This window comes from Mirounga angustirostris, unplaced genomic scaffold (genome assembly GCF_029215605.1).
Source record: "Mirounga angustirostris isolate CCGP_5_RB_7025 unplaced genomic scaffold, mMirAng1.0.hap1 SCAF_12, whole genome shotgun sequence".
Classification (NCBI taxonomy): Eukaryota; Metazoa; Chordata; class Mammalia; order Carnivora; family Phocidae; genus Mirounga; species Mirounga angustirostris.
The window spans coordinates 35,621,400-35,648,559 of record NW_026991720.1 but is presented as its reverse complement, the minus strand read 5'-3'; the positions used below and the strand labels follow the sequence as shown (position 1 = coordinate 35,648,559).

Below are 27,160 nucleotides of genomic sequence, written 5' to 3'. Positions count from 1 at the left end.
GACTTATTAAAAAGAAAAGAGAAAGAACCCAAATAAATAAAATCATGAATGAAAGAGGAGAGGTCACAACCAACACCAAAGAAATACAAACAATTATAAGAACATATTATGAGCAACTATATGCCAACAAATTAGGCAATCTGGAAGAAATGGATGCATTCCTAGAGCCATACAAACTACCAAAACTGAAACAGAAAGAAATAGAAAACCTGATCACCCCCATAACCAGCAAAGAAATTGAAGCAGTATTCAAAAGTCTCCCAACAAATACGAGCCCAGGGCTTGATGTCTTCCCAGGGGAATTCTACCAACCATTTAAAAAAGAATTAGTACCTATTCTTCTGAAGCTGTTTCAAAAAATAGAAATGGAAGGAAAACTTCTAAACTCTTTCTGTAAGGCAAGCATTACCTTGATCCCAAAACCAGAGAAAGACCCCACCAAAAAGGAGAATTATAAACCAATACCCCTGATGAACATGGATGCAAAAATTCTTACCAAGATACTACCCAGTTGGATCTGACAGGGCATTAAAAAGATAATTCACCATGATCAAGTGGGATTTATTCGTGGGCTGCAAGGGTGGTTCAACTTCATTAATAAAAGAGAGAACGAGAACCATATGATCTTCTCAATAGCTTAAGATAAAGCATTTGATAAAGTACAGCATCCTTTCTTGGTTAAAACTCTTCACAGTGTAGGGACAGAGGGAACAAACCTCAATATCATAAAAACCATATACCAAAAGCCCATGGCGAATATCATTCTCAATGGGGAAAAATTGAGAGTTTTTCCCCTAAGGCCAGGAACATGGCAGGGATGTCCACTATCACCACTGTTGTTGAACATAATACTGGAAGTCCTAGCCTCAGCAATCAGACAACAAAGAGAAATAAAAAGCATCGGAATCGGCAGAGAAGAAGTCAAACTCTCACTCTTCGCAGGTGACATAATACTGTATGTGGAAAACCCAAACGACTCCACCCCAAAATTGCTAGAGCTCATAGGGAATTCAGCAATGTAGCAGGATATTAAATCAGTGCACATTTGCATTTCTATACACAACAATGAGACTGAAGAAAGAGAAATTAAGGAGTCGATCCCATTTACAATTGCACCTAAAACCATAAGATACCTAGGAATAAACCTAACCAAAGAGGCAAAGGATCTGTACTCAGAAAGCTATAGAACACTCATGAAAGAAATTAAGGAAGACACAAAGAAATGAAAAAAGGTTCCATGCTCATGGATCGGAAGAAAAAATGTTAAAATGTCTATGCTACCTAGAACAATCTATATATTTAATGCGATCCCTATCAAAATACCATCAACTTTTTTTTTTTAAGATTTTATTTATTTGCGAGAGAGAGAATGAGAGACAGAGAGCATGAGAGGGAGGAGGGTCAGAGGGAGAAGCAGACCCCCTGCCGAGCAGGGAGCCCAATGCGGGACTCGATCCTGGGACTCCAGGATCATGACCTGAGCTGAAGGCAGTCACTTAACCAACTGAGCCACCCAGGCGCCCCCTTCACATAGCTGGAACAAATAATCCTAAAGTTTGTATGTAACTAGAAAAGACCCCGAATAGCCAAAGGAATGTTGAAAAAGAAATCCAAACCTGGTGGCATCACAATCCCAGATTTCAAGCTCTATTACAAGCATCAGGGAGATAAAAATCAAACTACAATGAGATACCACTTCACACTGGTTAGACTGGCTAAAATTAACATGTCAGGAAATGACAGATGTTGGCGAGGATAAGGAGAAAGGGGAACCAGACCCTCTTACACTGTTGGTGGGAATGCAAGCTGGTGCAGCCACTCTGGAAAATGATATGGAGGTTCCTCAAAAAAGTTGAAAATAGAGCTACTCTATGACCCAGCGATTGCACTACAGGGTATTTAACCCAATGATACAAATGTGGTGATCTGAAGGGGCACCTGCACCCCAGTGTTTATAGCAGCAATGTCCACAATAGCCAAACTATGGAAAGAGTCCAGATGTCCACCGACAGATGAATGGATAAAGAAGATGTGGTACACACACACACACACACACACACACACACACACACACACTGGAATACTACTCAGCCATCAAAAAAAAGAAATCTTGCCATTTGCAACGACGTGGATAGAACTTGGGGGTATTATGCTAAGCAAAATAATCAGAGAAAGACAATTATCATATGATCTCATTGATATGTGTAATTTAAGAAACAAAACAGAGAATCTTAGGGGAAGAGAGGAAAAAAATAAAACAAGATGAAATCAGAGAGGGAGACAAACCATAAGAGCCTCTCAATCACAGGAAACAAACTGAGGGTTACTGGAAGGGAGGGGGTAGAGGGATGGGGTAACTGGGTGATGGACATTAAGGAGGGCATGTGATGTAATGAACACTGGCTATTATATAAGACTGATGAATCACTGACCTCTACCTCCTAAACTAATAATACATTATATGTTAATTAATTGAATTTAAATAATCAATCAATCAATCAATCAATAAAAGAATTGTCCAATCAGAAATGTGAAGTTGTTTGAAGGAAAAATGAGCAAAATGTGTGGGCTTGTCCATATCTAATCTAGTCATTGAATTGATGATCAGAAGGATTAGACATTCCTGACTGATGATTTGGACAGTCACAAAGGCATGGTCAAAGACAATTGAGATACAATGTTTTTACAGGAGCCGTAATAGTCAGTGTTTAATCTAGGAAGCAGAACCACCATGAATTCAGAAGTAGATTGATTCTAGGAATTTCACTGAGGAATTGAAGTATTAGAGGTCTTAGGAACCAGTCATGCCAAACCAAGCACATTTAACCACTAAAGAGGGGCCATGATGGAGAAGTCATTGGGAAGTTGTTGCCTCTGTATGTCTGCAGCTAAAAGTCCAGTGAGGGGCCTGCAGCCAGTGTTGAACAAGAGGGCCATTTGTCAGGAAGAAGAGCTGACCACAGAGTGGAGGAGATAAAGAACAACCTGAACATTGCTGGCACCTTTGCATTTATCTATCACCGCATCTAACCACAACAACATTCAGAGATTAGTGGCTATTGCCTTTATAGCTCATGCAGATTTCTCTTTTGGCTAACTCAGAACCCAAACCGACCCAGGGAAGGGGATTCTGGGAAATGTAGTTGCCAGCTTCACCAAGTTGGCAATTAATAGTCCACCACTACAGGAGTTATACTTTAGGAGGAGCACATGTGATTGTTTATATTCACATGGGAAGGCATCTAAGATGGTTTGGGAACATTGAAACAGTTTCATCATTTTTGTGCCTACTTCCATATCTGCACATTCAGGTGTCAAGGTCAACTAAAATCCCTGTTACACATTTTCCCCTCCAATTTTTAGTGACTGTCTTTCTTTGTAGTAACTGACTACTTTTTTTTTTTTTTTTGCAATTACAGAGTAGTATTCAGTTAACAGAACAATTATTTCATAGAAGCTGCATCAGAGACAACTGAAGATGAAAAACTACCATCCCCATATATAACTAATTTGTGCTGTGCACCAACAAGAACCTGCTTTAAATTTCCATGCCAATTTACAACCCCCATACTGTACCAGGCAAGGTTAGTGGCTATTGAAAATACCACCAGGACAGGGCTATCTAAAGACACATTCGGTAGTGTGTTAACCATACAAAAAAGGACGCTGTACAGTTTAAAAACAAATCTTACACAACCTTACATTTCAATTTTTTTTCTTTAAAAGGAGTGAGTTGTGTACAGGGGGGTTAAATGCTTTATAGACAAGAAAAAAAAAACTGCACTAGAACCAACTTATTCATCATTATCTTCTTCTTCTTCATCTTCTTCATCTTCCTCCTCATCCTCTTCATCTTCCTCATCTTTCTCCTCTTCCTTCTTTTTCTTGCTCTTTTCAGCCTCAACAACTCCCTTTTTTGCCTCATCAGGCTTTCCTTTAGCTCAGTATGCAGCAATATCCTTTTCATATTTTTCCTTCAGCTTAACAGCCTTGTTTTCATAAGGCTGCTTGTCATCTGCAGCAGTGTTATTCCACATCTCTCCCAGTTTCTTTGCAACATCACCAATGGATAGGCCGGGATGTTCTCTGTTCTCCTTTGATTTTGGGGTGATTCTCAGAACAAAACAAGAAAAAGGCCGAAGGAGGCCTCTTGGGTGCATTGGGATCCTTGAACTTCTTTTTTGTTTCCCCTTCAGAGGGGATATAAGTTTTCGTTTCTCTTTCATAACGGGCCTTGTCCGCCTTTGCCATGTCTTCAAATTTTCCTTTTCTTTAGCAGACATGGTCTTCCACCTTTCTGAGCACTTCTTAGAAAACTCTGAGAAGTTGACTGAAGCATCTGGGTGCTTCTTCTTGTGCTCCTCTTGGCAAGTTTGCACAAAGAATGCATATGATGGCATTTTGCCTCTCGGCTTCTTAGGATCTCCTTTGCCTGTGTTTAATTATTTTCCTCAATGAGGCACAGAGTCGCTCAGTGCCCGTCTGGCTCGCACTTGCCCCAGCACTGTCTCTATGGAGCTCAGTGTACCTGACTTCACTCTTTTAGGGACATTAATGGGGGAAATGTCAATTGTATATGCGTTGTGAGTGGGAAAAATTCAGTCTTCCTCCTACATGTTTTTCCTTTACTCTCACACTACTACCACACTAACAAGAGTTCAACACCATGCAGTTCTCTGTGACATCTGCTGAGTGTCCTACAATTTAACTCAATTCTGACACTGTGCACCTGGAGATAAGCTTGGATCCTACAGGTTAAGGACTCAATCCCATGAGAATGACCCCCCTCCTGATTTCAGATGTCAATTGAAATTACTAGTAGGTCCTTAGGTTACTCACAACTTTTGTCAACTTGGCTACAAATCCAGGGTTCCCATGACCTCCTTCACTTTGGATTAAATTATTTGCTAGAACAGCTCACAGAATTCAAGGAAACACTTGCATTTACAAGTTTATTATGTAATGAAGTATATGATGACAGATACAGATGAACAACCAAATGAAGAGATACCTAGGGTGAGATCTGGGAGGGTCCTGAGCATAGGGGTTTCTGAGTAGTGGGAGTACATCACTCTCTCCATACATGGCTATGTTCACCAACCTGAAAGCTCTCTGAACCCTATACTTCTGGAACTTTTAAGGAGGCTTCATCACATAGGCATGATCAAACATTAACTCCCTGTTCCCTCACTGGAGAATGAGAGTTGGGATTGAAAATTCCAAGCTTCTAATTGGCTTGATCTTTCTGTTGACCACCCCCATTCAGGAGCCCACCAAGAGTCACTTCATTAGAACAAATGACCTACTATGACCCAGGTAATTCCAAGGGATTTAGGAGCTCTGTCAGAAACTGAGATCGAAGACCAAATACTAGAACAAAAGATGTTCCTAGTGCTCTTATCACTTAGGAAATTATAAAGGTTTTAGTTTTGTGTGTGTGCGCGTGCATGTGTGCGTGCATGCTTGTATAATTTCACACAGTGACAGAAAACACATTGAATGAATTGTTAAATGATATTGAATGAATGACAATGAATGAACTGTTCTAAAAAGTAAGTTAATAGTATTTTGATAAAATGGATATTTCTTTGCATTTGCTTGCAGACAACAATATTAGAGTATTAGTTAGATTTCTAAAATAATTGGTGTATTAGAAAATATCACCAATTTCTTATTAGAAGAATTACTTTGTTTTTAAGATTGTTATATTGTTCTTGAGGACTTTATGGTATACTCACTTTAGTGTCTGAACAAGCTATTTAAAAATTTAAAAAATAGGGGAACCTGAGTAGCTCAGTCAGTTAAGCATCCAGCTCTTGATTTTGGCTCAGGTCATGATCTCAGGGTCTTGAGATACAGCCCCTCATCAGGCTTCTCACTCAGTGCAGAGTCTGCTTGTCCCTCTCCCTTTGCATTCTGCACTCTCTCTCTCAAATAAATAAATAAATAAAATATTAAAAAAATTAAGAAATATGTTACTGTAGACCCATTGTTTTGTATCAAATATTCAAGAAATTCGAATTTTAGTAATTAATATAATTTAAAATGAAAATATTTTCAATTTTGTTGTATTTCAGTTACCATATGGCAAATGTTATACTATTTTAAATATTAATATTAATATATATAAGTATATATTAAATATATATTTAAATGGGGGGATAGCACTCCATGTAAGCATCAGTAAAATCCCTAAAATATTTTGAGTAGTGGAGACTGCAGATATCAGGTACATTATAAATCTTGCCAATGATTTAGATTACTGTGCATTGTTGTGTGGAACATGTAAAGGATATCCCAAGGGTTTAATTTAAACATCATAAGTAAAATCGGTGTTACTGATTATCCCACTCTGTATTTATCAATCCATAAATAAGTCTATTTTTTATCTTAGTAGTGTTATAAATAATTTCCATAAAAATAACTTGTAAGAAAAGAAAAATATGTCATACATTAGTTGAACTTACATTTTCTTTTATTATAAAAATAATGATCCACATATAATGTGCCACTTTTTCTAAATGCTATAAAGATTAATTCAAATATAAGTTATTTGTGTCTTTTTTTATTATGTTACGTGGTGTAATCACCATACATTACATCATTAGTTTTTGATGTAGTGTTCCATGATTCATTGTTTGCGTATAACACCAGTGCTCCATTCAGTACATGCCCTCTTTAATACCCATCACCAGTTATTTGTGTCTTAAAGCAGTAAGAGTATAATCACCCACACTCTTCCTAAAACATTGCAGTTTTGTAGCTTAATATAATAATTTTTAGTTATGTTTGTCTGGCTGGCACAGTGTTTATATAAATGTCTTTGAAAAGTTTTATGTAGTGCATGGATGCACTAGTCCATCCACAGCTACCACAGCTACCACTCCTCCCCCTTATTTTTCTCCTGCTTAAGTCAACATTTATGTTTTCATTAGACATCTAATAGGTATTTCACTTTTCTGATCCTTGATGTACAACATATATATCATTCTCTCCTCTAGCTTAGTTTTTGTGACTCCATCTCACCTGCTGTCCTCCAAGCATTTTAAGGAAATGGGTTATGTCTTATTCATCTTCATATTCTCCCAAGTGCTTTACACAAGGGAGGAATTCAATAAGAATTTATTGAAATAGTTGAAGAGGTGGGAAATAACTTGAACATATATAGAGGATGCTCTCTGAATATTTAAAGAATTAAAAGCAAATTTCATATTTTATAAAACTAGGAGTTTTAGGAAGGTAGCAGTCTGTGGTAACTAATTATCCCTTGTAGACTAAATAAAACCTTCAACAAAACAATAACTCGCATTCCTTAGTCTTAATTTTTCCTGTGATCTGGATTTTATTACCAGTGTCTAAGATTGCTAAATTTTCTTTAATTCATATATTAACAAAGTACCAAATGTACATACTTTAAAAAATCAAATATTTAAATGAGCATATAATAGAAAATAATAGTCACCCTGATATGTGTATGTGTATATGTGTGTTTTTGTATCTTAAGGTAAAAATTAATAAGAATGTAGGATGGATTATGATTATTAGGATAAAAAAATTGATTTTAAGAACTGAATAAAATGCATTTGAAATCTCAACATCTGCTCCATTCATTCACATTCCATAATAATAAATCTTTGACCATTTGAAAATATCATTAGTAGGTGTCAGAATTATCATTTGTCTTAGGTAAGTAAGCAAACAAATAGTAAGCACTCATTCTTGTGAGGTCACTTGTTACCTATAAAAACTGGCTTGGGGACCAAAGAGTTATTTTATAATTACATAAATCTTTGAATGATTTTTCACCCCTAAATATATTTAGATTACAGGGACAGAACTGATCATGGATATTATCCTCAAAGAAAGCCCTTGAACCAAAATTTATAACTTTCTTAGAACTGGATTAGAAGAAAACATTTCTTAATGCAACTTATTTTGCTATTCACAGAAATTTGGCATATTGTCTTATTGGTTTTTACATCATTCAAATGACTAAAAATGTATGAAAATAACACCACCATATACATTTACCATAAGAGAGGGAAGTATATGTCTTGGTAATTTTATTGCTTAGATACTTTTAAAGATGGTTATATGTTACAAATGTTATATTAGCAATGCTTCAAAAAGATGTTTTTTAAACCTTGGGACAGATAATTCTTTTTCATGACTTTACGCTTTAATGCCAAACTATACCTCTTACCCATAAAAGAAACATCTAGCATGCTTAAGGAATAACCAGGATATAGTTTGTCTATGATACCAATATAGCCAGATAAAATGTGAAAAAAAAAACCATTAAATCTTTTGCTGGTACCATATAAAGACTTCATAAAAAGAAATCTCTATAACCCAAATGGAAGCATCTTAGTTGCTTACTTTATACTTAGTATTGTTGGGTTATAAAATTAGAAAAATTCAAATTATGGGAACATAATTAAAACCCTTTTCTATTTCTGTTGTGTCAGAAAGCTGAGAGTTTGTAACATGGTAACGTACTATGGTTTCATGCTGTCCTTTTTTGTCTGGTATTAAAAAAATGTCTGTATTGGGGTATAATTTTAGTCATCTCATATCTTGGTGGGATCTGGATCTTAAAAAAAAAAAAAAAAAGGTTTTACAAGGAAATATGAGACCTCCCAGTGGATTTGCATTAGTCTAGTATGTTTTTAATTCAAAAGTTGAGCATGGAAATAGTAAGCAAAGGATTTTAAAGTCGCATTATTATTACATTTGATTATAATAAAGATGATGAAATCTCCATGCAAAGGCATGCAGTAGCCACTCAATATCATGCTAATTTCTTTTCTCTATTATCATTAATCAGGCATGAATTATTAATGAGATACTTCTAATGATTTTGATTTGTGAGCCTTTGTAATTTATGAATTTCTTCAAATTGAAAATCTCCAGGGTGAAAAAATATCTCATCTTTATGTATATTCTGTCAACTCAGAGTGTACTACCAAGTCAATCTACCAGGAGAATGCAGCCACCCTGTAGATGGATATTTTGATCTATAGAGGTGATTTTAGCTGCATTTTATTTCCAATTAGAGATAGAAGTTTGGTGATGGCTCCTTAGAAAATCACCTTGTAAAGGCTGACTTCAAGGCCAACTTCCATTCCATTTAGGAGATATGTACCATTTCAGATTCCCTCAAATGGGGAAGGCTGTACTGTGGCCCTGGAATAGTTTGGCTGCACTTAAATTTTGGCTCTACTTCTTGTATGGGTATGATCTCTCCATGCCTTGGTTTGAGTATCACTAAAAGTAGAATAAAAATACATAAAATTGTTTTGAGAAATGAATCCAATTAATCTACATAAACTTCATGGCATAATGTGCTGTTCAAAAAGGTTAACTCTAGCCAGAATAAATGACCTTGAGGCAATTTCTGAACTCTAAATAATTTGTAGTGTATCTTGATGATTCTCCCCAGGCTCTTCTTCATAACTAGAGAAAAGTAAAGGGTCTTGATGAAATACATATTCATTGGTTCTATTCTTTAGGGCAAGGTTTGGCAAAATTTATCCATAAAGGGCCATAAAACAAAAGCAGGCTATAGGCAGGATTTGGCCTGCTGCTTGTCATTTGCCAACCCCTGCCTTAGAACAAAGAAAAGACATTTTTGTGAATGATAGATTCATCTTTAAATAGCTGTTATTTTTTCTAATTAAAATTTAATCCATGCCCACTGTGAAATATAACAAAGAAAATAGTTTGAGAATATGGAAATGTTTTTCTATATTACTCATAATCACATAACTCACGAGTAACTACTTTCAACAGTTAGTGATTTTCTTTATAGAATTTCTATTTATCTATCTATCTAAACAGAATTAGAAATATGCTATGAAGACTTCCAGGGAAGATGGTGGAGTAGGAGGATCCTAAGCTCACCCCATCTCACATGTACAACTAGATAACATTCACATCGGTGTAAATAACCCAGAAGACAACCCAAAGCCTGGAAGAACAAACTCTACAAATAAATGTAGAGAAGAGGCCACATCAAAGAGGGTAAGAAGGGCAGAGACATGGTTGGGAGTGATAGGGGGGACCCTTGGGACTCTCCCTGGGAATGAAAGATCCCACAGGTGCAGAGAGTGGAGAGAAACAGACTCTACACTGGTGAACCCACATGGGAAAGACAAATCCCCATATTATTTGGCTTTGAAAACCAGAGGGGCCAAATTTCACCAATTCTTACAACTTGTAAGACTTAAAACCTGGAACTTTAAGAATCAGCAGTTTCTGCTCTGAGAGAACCAGAAGGGCAGGGGGGTGAGAGGAAACTCAGTCCTCACCCTTAAGGAGACAGCATAACAAGCAGGCCAATGGAAATACAGCATAGAAACAGCAGTTTGAAAATCCCATGGGGTATAGGGAAGGGAGATTTGTTTATTAATCTCAGAGCCTGTGTTGGAGCAGCAGGGATCATTGGGAGACTTCTCCAGGAACAAAGGAGCTGGACAGAGCCATTTCCTCCCCACACCCCCAAGTTGAGTACACCATGCAGTGCTGAAACTGGAGACCTAACTTACTAATCTCTGTGCTCCGCCTACATGTTCCCCTGTAGACATGCCCCTCCAGCCAGGCCTCAGCTCCAGGTCTTTTCCTACAGTAGACTAGTACAAACTTTGCCAACACCTCACTTACTCTCCCACCCCCGCCCCTGCATGCTTCTGCAGATCCACCCCCTTCAATGCACTCTTGGCTGGAACCCATCCAAAGTGGTGCCACAAGCCTGGCAGTGTGCAAGCAGCCCCAACAGGGGCCAGCATCACTCCAAAGTGATAACCACACACACCAGTCAGATTGTGACTTTAGCAGTGGGCTGGGACAGACAGCTGGTCTGATGGCAGACCCCACTGACCAATAAAAGCTTCTTGGAGGATAAAAGAGGGAAAGCAACCTGCTGTTTGGTGCTACCACATTTCTGACAAATGCCTGGTCTAACTCAACACAAGTCCAAGGAAGCCACAGACTGGCCCACTAACAGCACAGGAATGAAATACTGCCCACAACAGGCAAAGAGATACATTTCAGTTGACCAGACTGAAGGTGAATGTGGCTCAACCACAAAAGCAGGCTGCATGCAACACACATAGGGGACACCCCTGAAGTACTAGGTCCAGGTGAACAGGGGACACTACACTGAAGGGCACTACAGGACTTCTTCTTCATTAGGCTACTACTTTCAAGAGAAGGAGATGTAGCTGACTTTATTAACACATGGAAATAGACAGAGGGTTAGACAAAATGAGGAGACAGAGGAATATGTTCCAAATGAAAGAACAGGAAAAAAATCACAACATGGTAACCTAAGTGAAATCGAGAAAAGTAATGTGCCTGACAGAATTTAAAGTAATAATCATAATGACAATCACTGGACTTGAGGAAAGAGTGAAGGACCTCAGTGAGAACCTTTACAAAGAGATAGAAAACATAAAAAAGAATCAATCAGAGATGAAGAACTCCATGAATGAAATTAAAAATACACTACATGGAATAAATAGTAGACTAGATGAAGCAGAAGAATGATTAGTGACCTAGAGAACAGAGTAATGAAAAGCAATAAAGCTGAGCAGGTGAGAAAAAAAAATATGAAAATAGACTTAGAGAACTGACCACCAAGCATAAAAACATTTGCATTATAGGGATCTAAGAAGGGGAAGAGAAAGAAAAAGAAAAAGAAGAAATAATAGCTGAAAACTTCCTGAATCTGGGGAAGGAAACAGAGAAGCCCCAAACATAATCAACCCAAGGAGGTTTGCACCAAGACACATAGTAATTAAAGTGACAAAAAGTAGTGATAAAGAGAGAATTTTAAAAGCAGCAAGAGGAAAAAAGAAAACCATTACATACAAGGGAAACCCAATGAGGCTATCAGCTGATTTTTCTCAGCAGAAATATAGCAAGCCAGAAGAAAGTGGCATGACATACTCAAAGAGCTGGATGACAAAAATCTGCAGCCAAGAATATTCTATCCAGCAAGGCTCTCATTCAGAATAGAAGGGGAGATAAAGAGTTTCCCAGGCAAACAAAAGTTAAAGGAATTCATGAACACTAAACCAACCCTACCAGAAATGATAAAGGGGACTCTTTGAGTGGAAAGGAAAAATCATCAGTAGGAGTTAGAAAAGTAGGATGCACAGAAGCAGTGAAATTCAGTATATCTTATAAAGATTGGCCAAGAGACTTACAAAATGAAAGGATGTAAGGTATGATACCATGTATCTAAAATATGGGGGGTGGGGAGGGAAGTAAAGAATGGGTGTAAACTTAAGGGCCCATGAACTTAATATAGACTGCCATATGCAGAAGATGTTATATACAAACCTAATGGTAACTGCAAATCGAAATTTATGGTATGCAAAAAATAAAAAGAAAGGATCCAAGTATATTGCTAAAGAAAGCCAACTAATCATGAGAGAAGAGAGCAAGAAAGGAACAGAGAAGAACTACAAAAACAACCATAAAACAAGTAAAAAATGGCAATAAGTACATAACTGTCAATAATTACTTTGAATGTAAATAGACTAAGCTCTCCAATCAAAAGACATAAGGTGACAGAATGGATGAAAAAGTAAGACTCATCTATATGTTGCCCACAAGAGACTCATTTCAGACCTAGAGACACATGCAGATTGAAAGTGAAGGGATGGAGAGGACTTTATCATGCAAATTGATGTGAAAAGAAAGCCACAGTAGCAATACTTATGTTGGACAAAATAGACTTTAAAACAAAGACTGTAACAAGAGACAAAGAAGGACACTATATAATAATAAAGGGAATAATCCAACAAGAAGATATAATACACCCAACATGGGAACACCCAAATACATAAAATAATTAATAACAAACATAAAGGAAGTAATAGATAGTAATAAATAATTGTAGGGGACTTTGACATCCCACTTATATCAATGGATAGATCATCCAAACAGAAAATCAACAAGAAAACAGTGGCTTTGAATGACACATTGGACCAGATGGATCTAACAGATATATACAGAACATTCTATCTAAAAACAGCAGACTACACTTTCTTTTCAAGTGCACATGGAACATCCTCCAGAATAGATTGCATATTAGTTCATAAATCAAGTCTCAACAAATTTAAAAAGGCTGAAGTCATGCCATGCACCTTTTCTGACCAAAATGCTATGAAACTAGAAATCAACCACAAGAAAAAAATCTGGAAAGAGCACAAATACATGGAGATTAAATAACACGCCACTAAACAATGAATGAGTCGACCAAGAAGTCAAAGAGGGAATTAAAAAATACATGAAGTCAAATGAAAATTAAAACACAATGGTCCAAAATCTTTGGGATGCAACAAAGGAAGTGATAAGGGAAGTTTATAGCAATACAGGCCTACTTCAAGAAGGAAGAAAAATCTCAAATACAACCTAACCTTACACCTAAAGGAGGTAGAGAAAAACAAAACCCCAAACCAGTAGAAGGAAGAAAATAATAAAGATTAGAGCAGAAATAAACAAACTAGAAAATAAAAAAAACAATGAAGAGATCAATGAAAGCAGTAGCTGATTCTTTGAAAAGATCAACAAAATTGATAAAGCTTTAGCCACTCTTCAGAAACAACAAAAAAGAGGGGACTCAAACAAAATCAGAAATAAAAGGAGAACTAACAATTGACACCACAGAAATACAAACAATTGTAAGAGAATATTATGAAAAACTATATACCAACAAATTGGACAACCTAGAAGAAATGGATAAATTCCTAGATACATAAAAACTCCCAAAACTGAAGCAGGAAGAAATAGAAAATTTGAACAGACTGATTATCAGCAATGAAATGGAAATTGAATCAATAATAAAAAAAAAAAACTTCCAACAAACAAAAGTCCAGGACCAGATGGCTTCACAGGTGAATTCTGCCAAACATTTGAAGAAGAGTTAATACCTATTCTTCTTAAACTCTTCCAAAAAATAGAAGAGGAAGGAAAGTTTCAAATTCATTCTATAAGACCAGCATTACCCTGATACCAAAACCAGATAAACACATTACAAAAAAAGAGACTACAAGCCAACATCTTTGATGAACATAGATGCAAAAATGCTCAATAAAATATTAGCAATCAAATCCAATAATACATTTAAAAAATTATTCACTGTGAACAAATGGGATTTATTCCCAGGATGCAAGCTTGGTTCAATATTCACAAATCATTCAGTGTGATACATCACATCAACAACATCAATAAAAATCATATGATCATTTCAATAGATGCAGAAAAAAAACATTTGAGGACAATATCCATTTATGATAAAAGCCCTCAACAAAGTAGATTAAAGGGAACATACCTCAACATAATAAAGGCCTTATATGAAAAACCCACAACTAATATCATGCTCAATGGTGAAAAATTGAGAGTTTTTCCCCTAAGGTCAAGAATCAGATAAGGAGGTCCACTCTTACCACTTTTATTCAACATAGTACTGGAACTCCTTGCTACAGCAGTCAGAAAAGAAAAAAAGACTTCCAAATTGGTAAAGAAGTAAAACTTTCACTAGTCGCAGATGATGATACTATGTATAGAAAACCCTAAAGATTCTACTAAAAAACTACTAGAACTGATAAATGAATTCAGTAGAATACAAAATCAATATACAGAAATCCATTGCATTTCTTTTTTTATTAAAGATTTTATTTATTTATTTGAGGGAAAGAGATAGTGAGAGAGCATGAGCTATGGGGAGGGACATAAGGAAAGGGAGAAACAGACTCCCCACTGAGCAGGGAGTCCAACATGGGGCTCAATCCCAGGACCCTAGGATCATGACCTGAGTCAAAGACAGACACTTAACCGACTGAGCCACCCAGGCACCCACATTGCATTTCTGTACACTAATAATGAAGCAGAAAGAGAAATTAAGAAAATAGTCCCATTTACAATTACACCCAAAATAATAAAATACATATGTATAAATTTAACCAAGGAGATGAAAGACCTGTACTCTGAAAACTATAAGACATTGATGAAAGAAATTGAAGATGACACAAAGAAATGGAAAGACAATCCATGCTCAAGGATTGGGAGAACAAATGTTAAAATGTCCATACAACCCAACTAATCTTCAACAAAGCTGGAAAGAATATCCAATGGAAAAAGTCGCTTCCACAAATGGTGTCGGGAAAAGTGAACAGCAACATCCAGAAGAATGAAACTGGACACCATACACAAAAATAAATTTAAAATGGATGAAAGACCTATATATGAGACAGGAAACCATCAAAATCCTAGAGAAGAACACAGGCAGAAATCTTTTTTAACCTCAGCCATAGCAACTTCTTAATACACACATCATTGGAGGCAAGAGAAACAAAAGCAAAAATGAACAATTGGGACTTCATCAACCTGATTAAGGGTTAGTATCGGGGCACCTGGGTGGCTGTCGTTAAGCATCTGCCTTCGACTCAGGTCATGATCCCGGGGTCCTGGGACTGGTCCCGCATCAGGCTCCCAGCTCAGCAGAAAGCCTGCTTCTCCCTCTCCCATTCCCCTTGCTTGTGTTCCTGCTCTCACTATTTCTCTCCGTCAAATAAATAAAATCTTTTTTTTAAAAAGGGTTACTATTGAATTCATGCTTTTGTATTCTTTGTTTAAGTACCCAGTAGTGAAATTACTGGATCATATAGTAATTCTGTTTTTAATTTTTTGAGGAGCCTCCATACTGTGTTTCCACAGTGGCTGCACCAGTTTGTGTTCTCACTAACAGTGCACAAAGATTCCTTTTCTCCACATCCTCACCAACATTTGTTTCTTGTGTTTTTGATTTTAGTCATTCTGACAGGTGTGAGGTGAAATCTCATTGTGGTTTTGATGTGGATTTCCCTGATGGTGAATGATGTTTAACATCCTTTCACATGTCTGTTGGCCATCTGTATGTCTTCTTTGGAAAAATGTCTGTTCATGACTTTTGCCCATTTTTAATTGGGTTGTTTGTTTTTTGTTTGTTTGTTTGAGTTGTATAAGTTATTTGTATATTTTAGATACTAACCCTCTTTTGGATATGTCATTTGCAAATATCTTCTCCAATTCAGTAGGTTGTCTTTTAACTTCGTTGATTGTTTCCTTTGCTGTGCAGAAGCTTTTTATTTTGATGTAGTCCCAATAATTTATTTTTGCTTTTGTTTTGATTGCCTCAATAGACATATCCAGAAAAATGTTACAACCAATGTCACAGAAATTATTGCTTGTGTTCTCCTCTAGGATTTTTATGGTTTCAGGTCTCACATTTAGGTCTTCAATCCATTTTGAGTTTATTTTTGTGTATGGTGTAAGAAAGTGGGCCAAGTTTTATTCTTTTGCATACTGCTGCCCAGTTTTCCCAGTACCATTTATTGAAGAGACTGTCTTTTTCCCATTGCATATTCTTGTCTCTTTTGTCAAAGATTAATTGATCATATAACTATGGGTTTATTTCTGGCCTCTCTTATTCTGTTCCATTGATCTATGTGTCTATTTTTGTGCCAGTACCATACAGCTTTGTAGTATAGCTTGAAATCTGGAATCATGATGCCTCCAGTTTTGTTCTTTTTCAAGAGTGCTTTGGCTACTCAGGGTCTTTTGTGGTTCCATACAAATTTTAAGATTGTTTGCTCTACTTCTGTGAAAAATGCTGGTGGTATTTTGATAGGATTGCATTAAATGTGTAGGTTGCTTTGGGCAGAATAGACATTTGAACAATGTTTGTTCTTCCAATCCATGAGCATGGAATACTTTTCCATTTCTTTGTGTCCTTTTTAATTTCTTTCATAAGTAAGTGCTCTATAGTTTTTAGAGTACAGATCTTTTACCTTTCCAGTTAGGTTTATTCTTAGGTATTTTATTGCTTTTGGTGCAGTTGCAAATGGGATTGATTCCTTGATTTCTTTTTCTGCTGCTTTGTTATTGCTGTATAGAAATGCAACAGATTTCTGCATATTGATTTTATATCCTACAACTTTGCTTAATTCGTGTATTATTTCTAGTAATTATTTGGTTGAGTCTTTTGTGTTTTATACATAGAGTATCATGCCCTCTGCAAATAGTGAAAATGTGACTTCTTCCTTGCCAATTTGGATGACTTTTATTTCTTTTTTGTTGTCTGATTACTGAGGCTGACTTCCAGTACTATGTTAAATAGTAATGGTGAGAGTGGACATCCTTGTCTTGTTCCTGACTGTAGGGGAAAGGCTCTATTCTCCCCATTGAGGATGAGATGATGTTAGCTGTAGGTCTTTCATATATGGCCTTTGTGATGTTGAGGTATGTTCCATCTATCCCTACTTTGTTGAGGGTTTTTATCAGGAAAGGATACTGTATTTTGTCAAATGCCTTTTCTGCATCTATTGACGAAATTTATAAAAAACTTACCAAATTCAACACCCAAAAAACAAATAACCCAGTTAAGAAATGGGCAGAAGACATAGACACTTTTCCAAAGAATACATCTGGATTGGGGCGCCTGGGTGGCTCAGTCATTAAGCGTCTGCCTTCAGCTCAGGTTGTGATCCCAGGGTCCTGGGATCAAGCCCCGCATTGGGTTCCCTGCACCACGGGGAAGCCTGCTTCTCCCTCTCCTACTCCCCCTGCTTGTGTTCCCTCTCTCAATATGTCTCTCTCTGTCAAATAATAAATAAAATCTTTAAAAAAAAAAAAAGAATACATCTGGATGGCTTACAGACACATGAAAAGATGCTCAACATCATTCATCATCAAGGAAATACAAATCAAGACAATGATGAGATACCACCTCACACCTGTCAGAATGGCTAAAATTAACAACACAAGAAACAACAGGTGTTGGTGAGGATGCAGAGAAAGGAGACTTGCACTGTTGGTGGGAATACAAACTTGTCCAGCTACTCTGGAGAATAGTTTGGATATTCCTCAAAAAGTTAAAAATAGAACTACCCTATGACCCAGAAATTGCACTACTATTTACCCTACAAAGAATACAAAAATGCAGATTTTAAAGGGTATGTGCACCCCAGTGTTTATAGCAGCATTATCAACAATAGCCAAACTATGAAGAGAGCCCAAATGCCCATCGACTGATGAATGGATAAAGAAGATGTGATGTTATATATATATATATATATATATAACTCAGCCATAAAAAATAATGAAATCTTGTCATTTGCAACAATGTGGATGGAGCTAGAGTATATTATGCTAAGTGAAATAAGTCAGTCAGAGAAAGACAAATACCATATGATCTCACTCATATGTGGAATTTAAAAAAGAAAACAGATGAACATATGGGAAGGGGGAAATAAAAAAGGAGAGAGGAAAACAAATCATAAAAGATTCTTAACATGAAGCCATATGAAACCCTCAGTCTGAGGGTTAATGGAGAGAGGTGGGTGGGAGATGGGCTACATGGGTGATGGTTATTAAAGAGGACACTTGTGATAAGCACTGGGTGTTGTAAGTGATGAATCACTAAATTCTACTTTAGAAACCAATATTGTACTATATGTTAAGTAAGTAAAATCTAAATTTAAAAAAGGGGGGAACACTAATTTGAAAGGATATATGCACCCCTGTGTTTATTACAGCATTATTTATAATAGACAAATTATGGAAGCAGCCCAAGGGTCCATGAATAGATGAATGGATAAAGAAGCTGTGGTATATATATACACACACAATGGAATGTGGTGTGTATACACACACACACGCACACACAATGGAATATTACACAGCTATGAAAAGAATGAAATCTTGCCATTTGCAACAACATGTATGGATCTAGAGAGTATAATGCTAAGTGAAATAAGTCAGAGAGAGATAAATATCATGATTTTACAAACAAAAAAGAGAGCCAAGAAATAGACTCAACTATAGAGAACAAACCGATGGTTACCAGAAGGGAGGTGGGTGTGGGAGTGGGTAAAATATGTGAACAGTATTAAGAATACAGTTATCTTGATGAGTACTGAGTAATGTATAGAATTGTTCAATCACTATGTTGTACACCTGAAATTAATATATCACTGTATGTTAACTATACTGGAATTAAAATTTTAAAAAAAGAAATATGCTACAAGTATAATTTTCATTCCTCTTCTTTCTACTTATTATTATTATTATTATTTTAATAATAATTAAGTAATTATTATTCTGTTCTGTAATAACTATTCTATTATATAATAATTCTATTATTATACAAAGAAATTCTTACCAAAAATCTCATAATATTATTTCTACTTCTTTCATGGAAGGACTTATGATTGAATAAATTTGAAAATATAAGAACATAATTACCCTTTACTCAACAAAAATCAGAAAGAGCATGATTTTTGATTACCAGTTTTAGAGTTTATTACTTGAAAAAAATAATATATTTAGTTAATTCCCAAACTTGTTCCATTTTTTTACTTCCTGAAAAGCTATTTCACTTAAAATCATTTCTCCAAATTATTTCAAGCAAAATACTTCTGAATGCCATTTCAGTTCGTACCTGAAATTTAATAATTGGTACTAAAGAGGATGATATATAATTTACAAAATAAATATTTGAAGACATCCCTTTAGAATGCAATGACCCATTTTCCTATGAGAAGCCAGGTATTCACAGGCATCATATTCCACAAAGTAAAAACCAAGAGCAAATATAAGTGTAACTTCTTTTGGTGAGGAAAGATGTGCCTGAACTTATATTGTATCTAGGAACACAAACTATTATGCATATTTTTGCTGAAGAAAGATGTCACTCATTGGTACCAAGATAGTCAAAAGAGTGCTTTAATTCACTAGCTCCATTAAAATGTTTGTTTCAATGGTAGTTTTTGGACTAATCTCAATATATTTTTTTCAAAATAGCTTCTATCTGGGTAATCTGGATAAAGCATCATCCTGATCACAGGCACTAAATTCTATTTTTCTCAGCTCCCTATTAAAGTGGTCAAAGATAAGTAAGAAAATAGGAGCAGGGGAATTAGCTTCATCACTGGAAACTTGAAAAGTTGGCATCTGTGTAGATTAACTGATAATTTGCTTTCCTATTCATTCACCCTCACATACACACTCTGTAACATAGAGAGCTCCATTTCCTATGCTCCGCTGCACACTTGCTTCTGTGTTGGAAATGTGAAATATTGGATGGTGGAAGATAAATAGAAGCTACCACAGGTCTGCTCAGTATGGCATCTTGGTAGTGCCTGTAGATCATCCCTGACTCCTGATCCTGCTTGGACCTCCCTTCCCCACTTACGTTCCTGCTCTCAACAGGTAGTCTTCACTGTGATTCCAGCTCCCCTGGGATATCCTGGGGTTCTAGGCTCTGGTAATCCCACATCTCCTCTTTCTCTTGTTCTCTTTTCTATATGTTCCAAATTTTTATCTCTTTGTATTCCAATGTGGATATTTATTTCCTTATATTAATCCATTTCTTTGGGTCATCCTCTGTCAAATCCATTGAGCATTAATTTATCTTATTTTTATATTTCTAAATTTTCCATTTGATTTTATTTCAGATATTCCAGTCAGTTCTCAGCTGAAATCTTGTTCAATAGTTTATCAAATGTATTCTTTCAATATACCATTGTTGTTATATTTGGTATCTAATTAAATCCAATGTCTGAATCAGTTTATTTTTACATTATGCTTCTTTTGTCTGTTTTGGTCATTTGGTCTTGTCATCTAGTATGCCAAAATTGTTTGCTAGAATGAAAAACATGGATTACTAATTCTTGTAAAGATAATTTGAGATTCTGATTATGTAATAATTCTCCACATAAGATTTCCTTTTTGTTGGCAGAAAGTTAATAAAGTAGTTCATACTCCTAAATCAATGGGGTATTGACCTAATTCAAACAAAAATTTCAATATTTGTGAAAGCTGTTTTATTTCTAATTTGCCCTTGCTCTCTCTTAGGTGCAAATTTCCAGTGGTGCCAGTGGAATCCTGAGCTGTTTACCACTGTCCCTCCTCCTTGTGATTTCTAATTTCTAATTTTTGTTCTTGTGGCATCATGAGATTTCTGAAAGCTCTCTTCAGCTTTCATCCTCTTAGCTATTTTCTGCTCAACTTCTCCATCTCTCAGCTATGTTTTATAGATTAGAAAATGCTGCAAGGAATAGAATATTGAATTCTTTTAGCTACATGTTTGTCCTCTCTGGAGCATTTAATTCTCTGGTCCTTGCTGGTTTCTTAATTTTTCTAGCACCTTCAAACAGGTTTTTAAAATGGTTTACACAGATTTAGCAGTTATTTTTGGTGAGAGGGGTGGCTTAATATAACCCAGTCCACAAAAATGGCCAAAAACAAAAAGCGAAGAATTGAATAACAAATGTATAGGAAAAAATAGAAAAAAAAGAATTATTATTTTTTAAGATTTATTTATTTATTTTAGAGAGAGAGAGAGGGAGAGCTTAAGGGGGGAGGGGCAGAGGACGAGGGAGAGGACAGAAACTCAAGCAGACTCCCTGTTGAGCATAGCCAAAATCAAAAGTTGGACGTTTAACCTACTGAGCCACCCAGGGACCCCAACAGAATTATATTTTTAAAAATCTAAAAGCAAATCACAAAATGAGAGATGCAAATATAAAAATAATTAAAATAAAAGTAAGAATTATAAAATTATGACAATAAAAATCCAGCAAATTTTCTAGAGTTTCTAAAAAACTAAGAGCCAGCACCATTTCCCAGTTGGGGCCATTTCCCCAAGACACCTATCTTCACTTTTTCTTTTTACTCTCCCATAGGAGTTCTCAGAAGGTTAAAGCTCAGATGGAACCTCTTTGCAAAATACCCACAGTCCCTGCCAAGGTGCTCAAGAATGTCTCTGCAGTCCTTGCCTAAGCAGGTAGGTCTCTTTTGTCACCAGAAGGAACTGGAGGAAAATAAGTGATTCCAGGTTTGGATCATGGAGGATACAAGATGAATCTGGAACATCTGATTGTGTTAGAACATCTGACTATGTTAAAAGAATGATGGGGATATAATCAAAGGCAAAGAAGCCAGCTTAAATGTCTCCTTTTGGACAAATCTGGGATTATTTAAGGATGAATTGAAATAATGATGCAAATGATTAAGGATCCATTTGTCTATGCTAATATAAATAATACAAGTAAGTAAATAAAAGGGTGATAAAAGAAAGCTCTTCCTTTAACAGAGTGACAACTAATAAATATAAAATAAATAAGTCAATTAGAAAATCGTCAGTGGTTACTAAAACTAGTGGGTGAAAGCTTGGTGAGAAACAGGATATTTATATAATATATATCCCCCAAAATAACTTATTAATTACATAGGGGGAAGTAACCTTACAGTGAAAAAACCTAGTTTATACTTCTTAAATATGTAAGGTAACAACTTCAATATTAGAGCAAACTAACTTCATATTTCTCCTGATGCTAAGGATGCATATTTTCTGTGGTATTCTTGCTAAACATGCATGAAATGAATCTAACAAGGAAATGTCAGATACATTAAATAGAGGGACATTGTACAAAATAACTGGCCTATACTCTTCAAAAAATGTTAAGATCGAGAAAAACAAAGAAAGACTGAAAGGCTGTACAAGATTAAGTGAGACTAAAGAGACATGACACGTAGCTGCCATGCATGATTCTGGACTGGATTCTGTAATGGGAAAAAAGAAGTAGATATTAGGACAGTTAACAAAATTTAAATATGAACTGTGGATTAGATAGTAGCATTATGTCAACATTATATTTTCTAATTTTTTATAATTGTAGCTATACAGAATAATGTCCTTGTTCTTAAGAAATATATGCTGAAGTTGTATGCATTTGTGTTTGTGTGTATTATATATACGGAGAAAGAGAGACAGAGTAAGTATATGGGGCAAAATATACCGAATGATGATCTAGGTAAAAGTATATGGGAATTCCTTGTGCTATTTTGGCAACTTCTCCATAAATCTGAAATTATATCAAAATAAAAAGTTTACAAGCAAACGAATTAGATGACAAATCCCCAAAACTATAAGGTATAACTGGATGGAGTCCAGCCACTGAGAGGGGCAAGAAGCCAGTGATATAATTTATAACTATGTAAGAGGAATCAGAGGGCAAGAAAATAAGGAAAACATTCTGATAGAAAAATAGGCAACTGACAGTTCATTAGAAAAAAAATACAAATGGGCCTTGAACATATTAAAGTGAGTTCACTGAAACTCATAAGAATAATTGACACTACACTGAGATATTTGGTATGTTTTACAAAACAATACTTGCCAAAAATGTATTAAAATAAGTTTTCTCATGTGTTGTTTGTAGAAATGTGATAGGTAACATATAGAAAATTATATATGAGTTTACCTATTGACCTACCAATCCCATTGCCAAGAAGCCACCAGAATGATATGCTATACAAATATTAAAAGACATATGAACAAAGCCAATTACTGCCAAAAGTACATCAACAAAGACATGGTTGAATGAATTAAAATACATCCACACAATGGAGTTTTACACTCCTTTAAAAAGAAAGGAGGCAGGTCTTTACACACTACATACTACATAGTGGTGTCCAGAACAGCTTTTTTAGGTGAAAAAAATGCAAGTTGGAGAAAAGCATGTACCATATACTACCATTCATCTAAGAGAAGAAGGAAGGAAGTAACAGTACATTAATATATTTGTTTATAGTTTAAAAGGGAAGGGGATGAGGTGAAAGGTGAACAAAACTTGTTGCTTAAGTGGGGTGGAGGGAAAATGAGACAGAGAACATCTCTGAATATACCTTCTTGTTTTGTATATTTGACAAAATCAATTATTACTAAAAATCTGTGTGTGGGGGGGAGTGGAGGAGAGAAAGAGATAGAGATTATATAGCCTTAGTGAGCCTTAATTATGTTGGCCCAGAGAGTTATGTAAGAATACTCAATGGGTTGTTCATACTGGATACCTGCAGTGGGAGATGGGGTGAGTCTTTCAGGAGGAGATAATGTGAGGAAAGGAATAAGAAAAGTGAAAGTAAAAGAAGAAACTGCTTTAGGTAAATGTGGCCACTGGAAACATATTAATAAAATAAAACAAAAAGCTTGCAGATGTACTATAGTCCTATTATTAAATTTATATTTATATTAATCAAGAGATATAAAAAAGGGGGCACCTGGGTGGCTCAGTCGGTTAAGCAGCTGCCTTCAGCTCAGGTCATGATCTCAGCGTCCTGAATCGGGCTCCTTGCTCAGCAGGGAGCCTACTTCTCCCTCTGCCATTCCCCCTGCTTGTTCTCTCTCTCCTTCTCTCCCTCTCTGACAAATAAATAAACAAAATCTTTAAAAAAGAGACATAAAAAAAGATGATCATTGAAAAATTAATGTTTTTCTCAGGGTGGTAGGATTTGAGATCATATTCACTTTGCTCTATATTTATGCATTATTCATCTTTTTAAAACAATGACACTGTTCTGTTTATAAACCCTAGAAAAATACAATAAAGCAATTTCTATTCTGGACAAAAAGAACTGGTATTACATACCAATAAAGAATAACTAAAGGAGCAACACTCCAAAAGGAAAATGGATCAAAGAATATATATTTGGAAACATAGTCCCCTCTTTAATAATCAAATAAATGCAAAATAAAGCAACAACTTGGATATGGGGCAGTAGAGAAAGGGGAGTGAGGGATTACTCTAAAATCACTGACCTGAACAGATAGAAGAACGCTTAGTCATTAATAACATGGGAAACACCTCAGGGAGAAAGACAAGGAGTCTGGTTTTAAGTTAAGATGCCTATAAAATATCCAAGCAGAGAAGCCATCCTGTCAGTTGGATGTATGAGCCTAGATCTAGGAAAAACTTCCAGGCTGGAACTATAAAGGCAAGTGTTGCCCACAAAAAAATGATATTCAAGGCATTGAAACTAAATGAAATCATGCAAGTAATTGTAAAATAGTTCTAAGGACCGAATCCTAATGTTCAATTAGAATTCCATTGATCTACAATGGAATATTATGCAGCCATCAAAAGGAATGAAATCTTGTCATTTGCAATGATGTGGATGGGACTAGAGGGTATTATGCTGAGCAAAATAAGTCAATCAGAGAAAGACATGTATCATATGATCTCACTGATATGAGGAATTCTTAATCTCAGGAAACAAACAGGGTTGCTGGAGTGGTGGGGGGTGGGAGGGTTGGGGTGGCTGGGTGATGGACATTGGGGTGAGTGTGCGCTATGGTGAGCACTGTGAATTGTGTAAGACTGATGAATCACAGACATGTACCTGTGAAACAAATAATACATTATATGTTTAAAAAAAAGAAGAAGATAGTAGGAAGGGAAAAATGAAGGGGGGAAATCGGAGGGGGAGACGAACCATGAGAGACTATGGACTCTGAGAAACAAACCGAAGGTTCTAGAGGGGAGGGGGGTGGGGGGATGGATTAGCCTGGTGGTGGGTATTAAAGAGGGCACGTACCGCATGGAGCACTGGGTGTTATACGCAAACAATGAATCATGGAACACTACATCAAAAACTAATGATGTAATGTATGGTGATTAGCATAACATCATAAAAAAAAAGAATTCCATTGATTCAATCCTATTGTGTGCCTTTGTTCAGAGTGTGAGGAAAAGTAGAGAAATCAGTAAAGGAATTTTTGAGATAAAAGGAAAACCAGGAGATTGGGGTTTCCCTGAAAGAAGAAATGTTTTAGAAAAGAAATAGTCTAAGAAAGATTAACTGAGACTGATCATTACATTTATCAATATAGAGGTCAGTGACAAGAAAGACTGGTTTCAGGGAAGTGATGGGGTGAGTTGAGTTTGAGAGAGTAGGAGAGGATAGGAGAGGACTTGGCAGATAGTGAGGCTAGAGAACTTTTTGGGGGGTTTCGATAAAAGGGAGCAGTGAAATAGGGAAGTAACTATAGGGGTGTTTGTGTCAAGAGAGCTTTTCTTTTCAAATGGGAGAAGATTATTGTATATAGGTTAATGAAACTTTATTACTAATAAGAAGAAAATTAATAGTAAAAAAGTGAAGAAATTGCTGGAGAGCAGGTGAGGGAAGATGGAATATAATGAAAAAGTCAGCATTCATTAGGAGTACAGGTTGTTCACATAGAGTAAGAGGATACAAATGCAAGTCAATGAGTAGATACAGTGGTCAGAGCTATTGAAATTTTTCATATTGCTTCAGTTTCTTCAATTAAGTTAGAAACAATGCCATCAGCTGAGAATGTGGATGGGTAAGTGGGTATTGGAGGTTTATATATAGAGGGGAAAGAAATATCTGGGTTTAAATAATAGAGGATGTATTTTCCAGAACATTTAAGTTGATGTGTTCTGTGAAAATACTTAAGTCATAAATTTTATCTTTTCTCTGGTCAAACCATGATTTTTTATTTGTAATTCCGTATGGAAGGACTAACTGGACTCAGTGTACAGTGGTCCAAGAAAGACCTTTATACCCTTTAACTGAACACAAACTTGTATATTTATCTCTCCATGTAGTAGAAGAATCAATATTATTAAGTCACTGAATCAGTGCTCTATATACATGGCTATCCTCAAACATTTTAAATAAATTATTTATATGAATAACCTAAATATTTGGGCATTATAAATGATACTATAATTTGTTCTATCCATATATTTTAATGATAAATATCATTGATGTTTTTATTATCATTTATAGATAAATTTCTCTTGATTTTAATGCAGTGTCAGATGTAGAACATGTAGGTCTAGTTTCGTTTTCAAGATCAAAGCTTTTCCATTACCAATATTGACACTCCAGATGATGAATGGAGGAATTAACATTCTCATATAGTCTAAATCAAAAGCTGGTGTAGTCTTCATTCTATATGTCAGCTTGGACATATAGAAGGATTTTTGTCTTCACAGATATTTTCTTCCACAGAAGTGCTTCAGTTTGGTTATGGTTTGGATTTGAGTTATAATTTTCCCTTCAATGTTTTTCTTTAAGGCTACTGGGAGTTGCTAATATATTTACCTTATGTGAATCCTTCAATGACTCAATCCTTTAGATTTGTGCTATCCATTATGGTAGCCAACAAGTATCTATTGAAAACTTATAATATGTTTAGAGCAACCAAGGAACTTAATTTTCTATATATTTAATTATAATTAATTTGCATTTAAAAATTAGTTATTTAAAAATATTTTTCCATTAAGCACAACTTCATTGCTTT

At 35.8% G+C, this 27,160-nt stretch overlaps 1 long non-coding RNA gene and 1 pseudogene across 1 annotated transcript in view; one reads left to right on the top strand and one right to left on the bottom strand.

Annotated features, from left to right (window-relative positions):
• LOC123835379 (uncharacterized) overlaps positions 1-27,160 on the top strand; it is a 459,456-nt gene that overhangs the window by 358,013 nt on the left and 74,283 nt on the right. The window contains exons 8-9 of the long non-coding RNA XR_010406420.1: positions 9,841-10,023; positions 21,735-21,835. This is a non-coding gene — a long non-coding RNA (uncharacterized LOC123835379). The remainder of the gene's footprint in view (positions 1-9,840; positions 10,024-21,734; positions 21,836-27,160) is intronic.
• Positions 3,472-8,225, bottom strand: LOC123836127 (high mobility group protein B1-like; annotated as a pseudogene).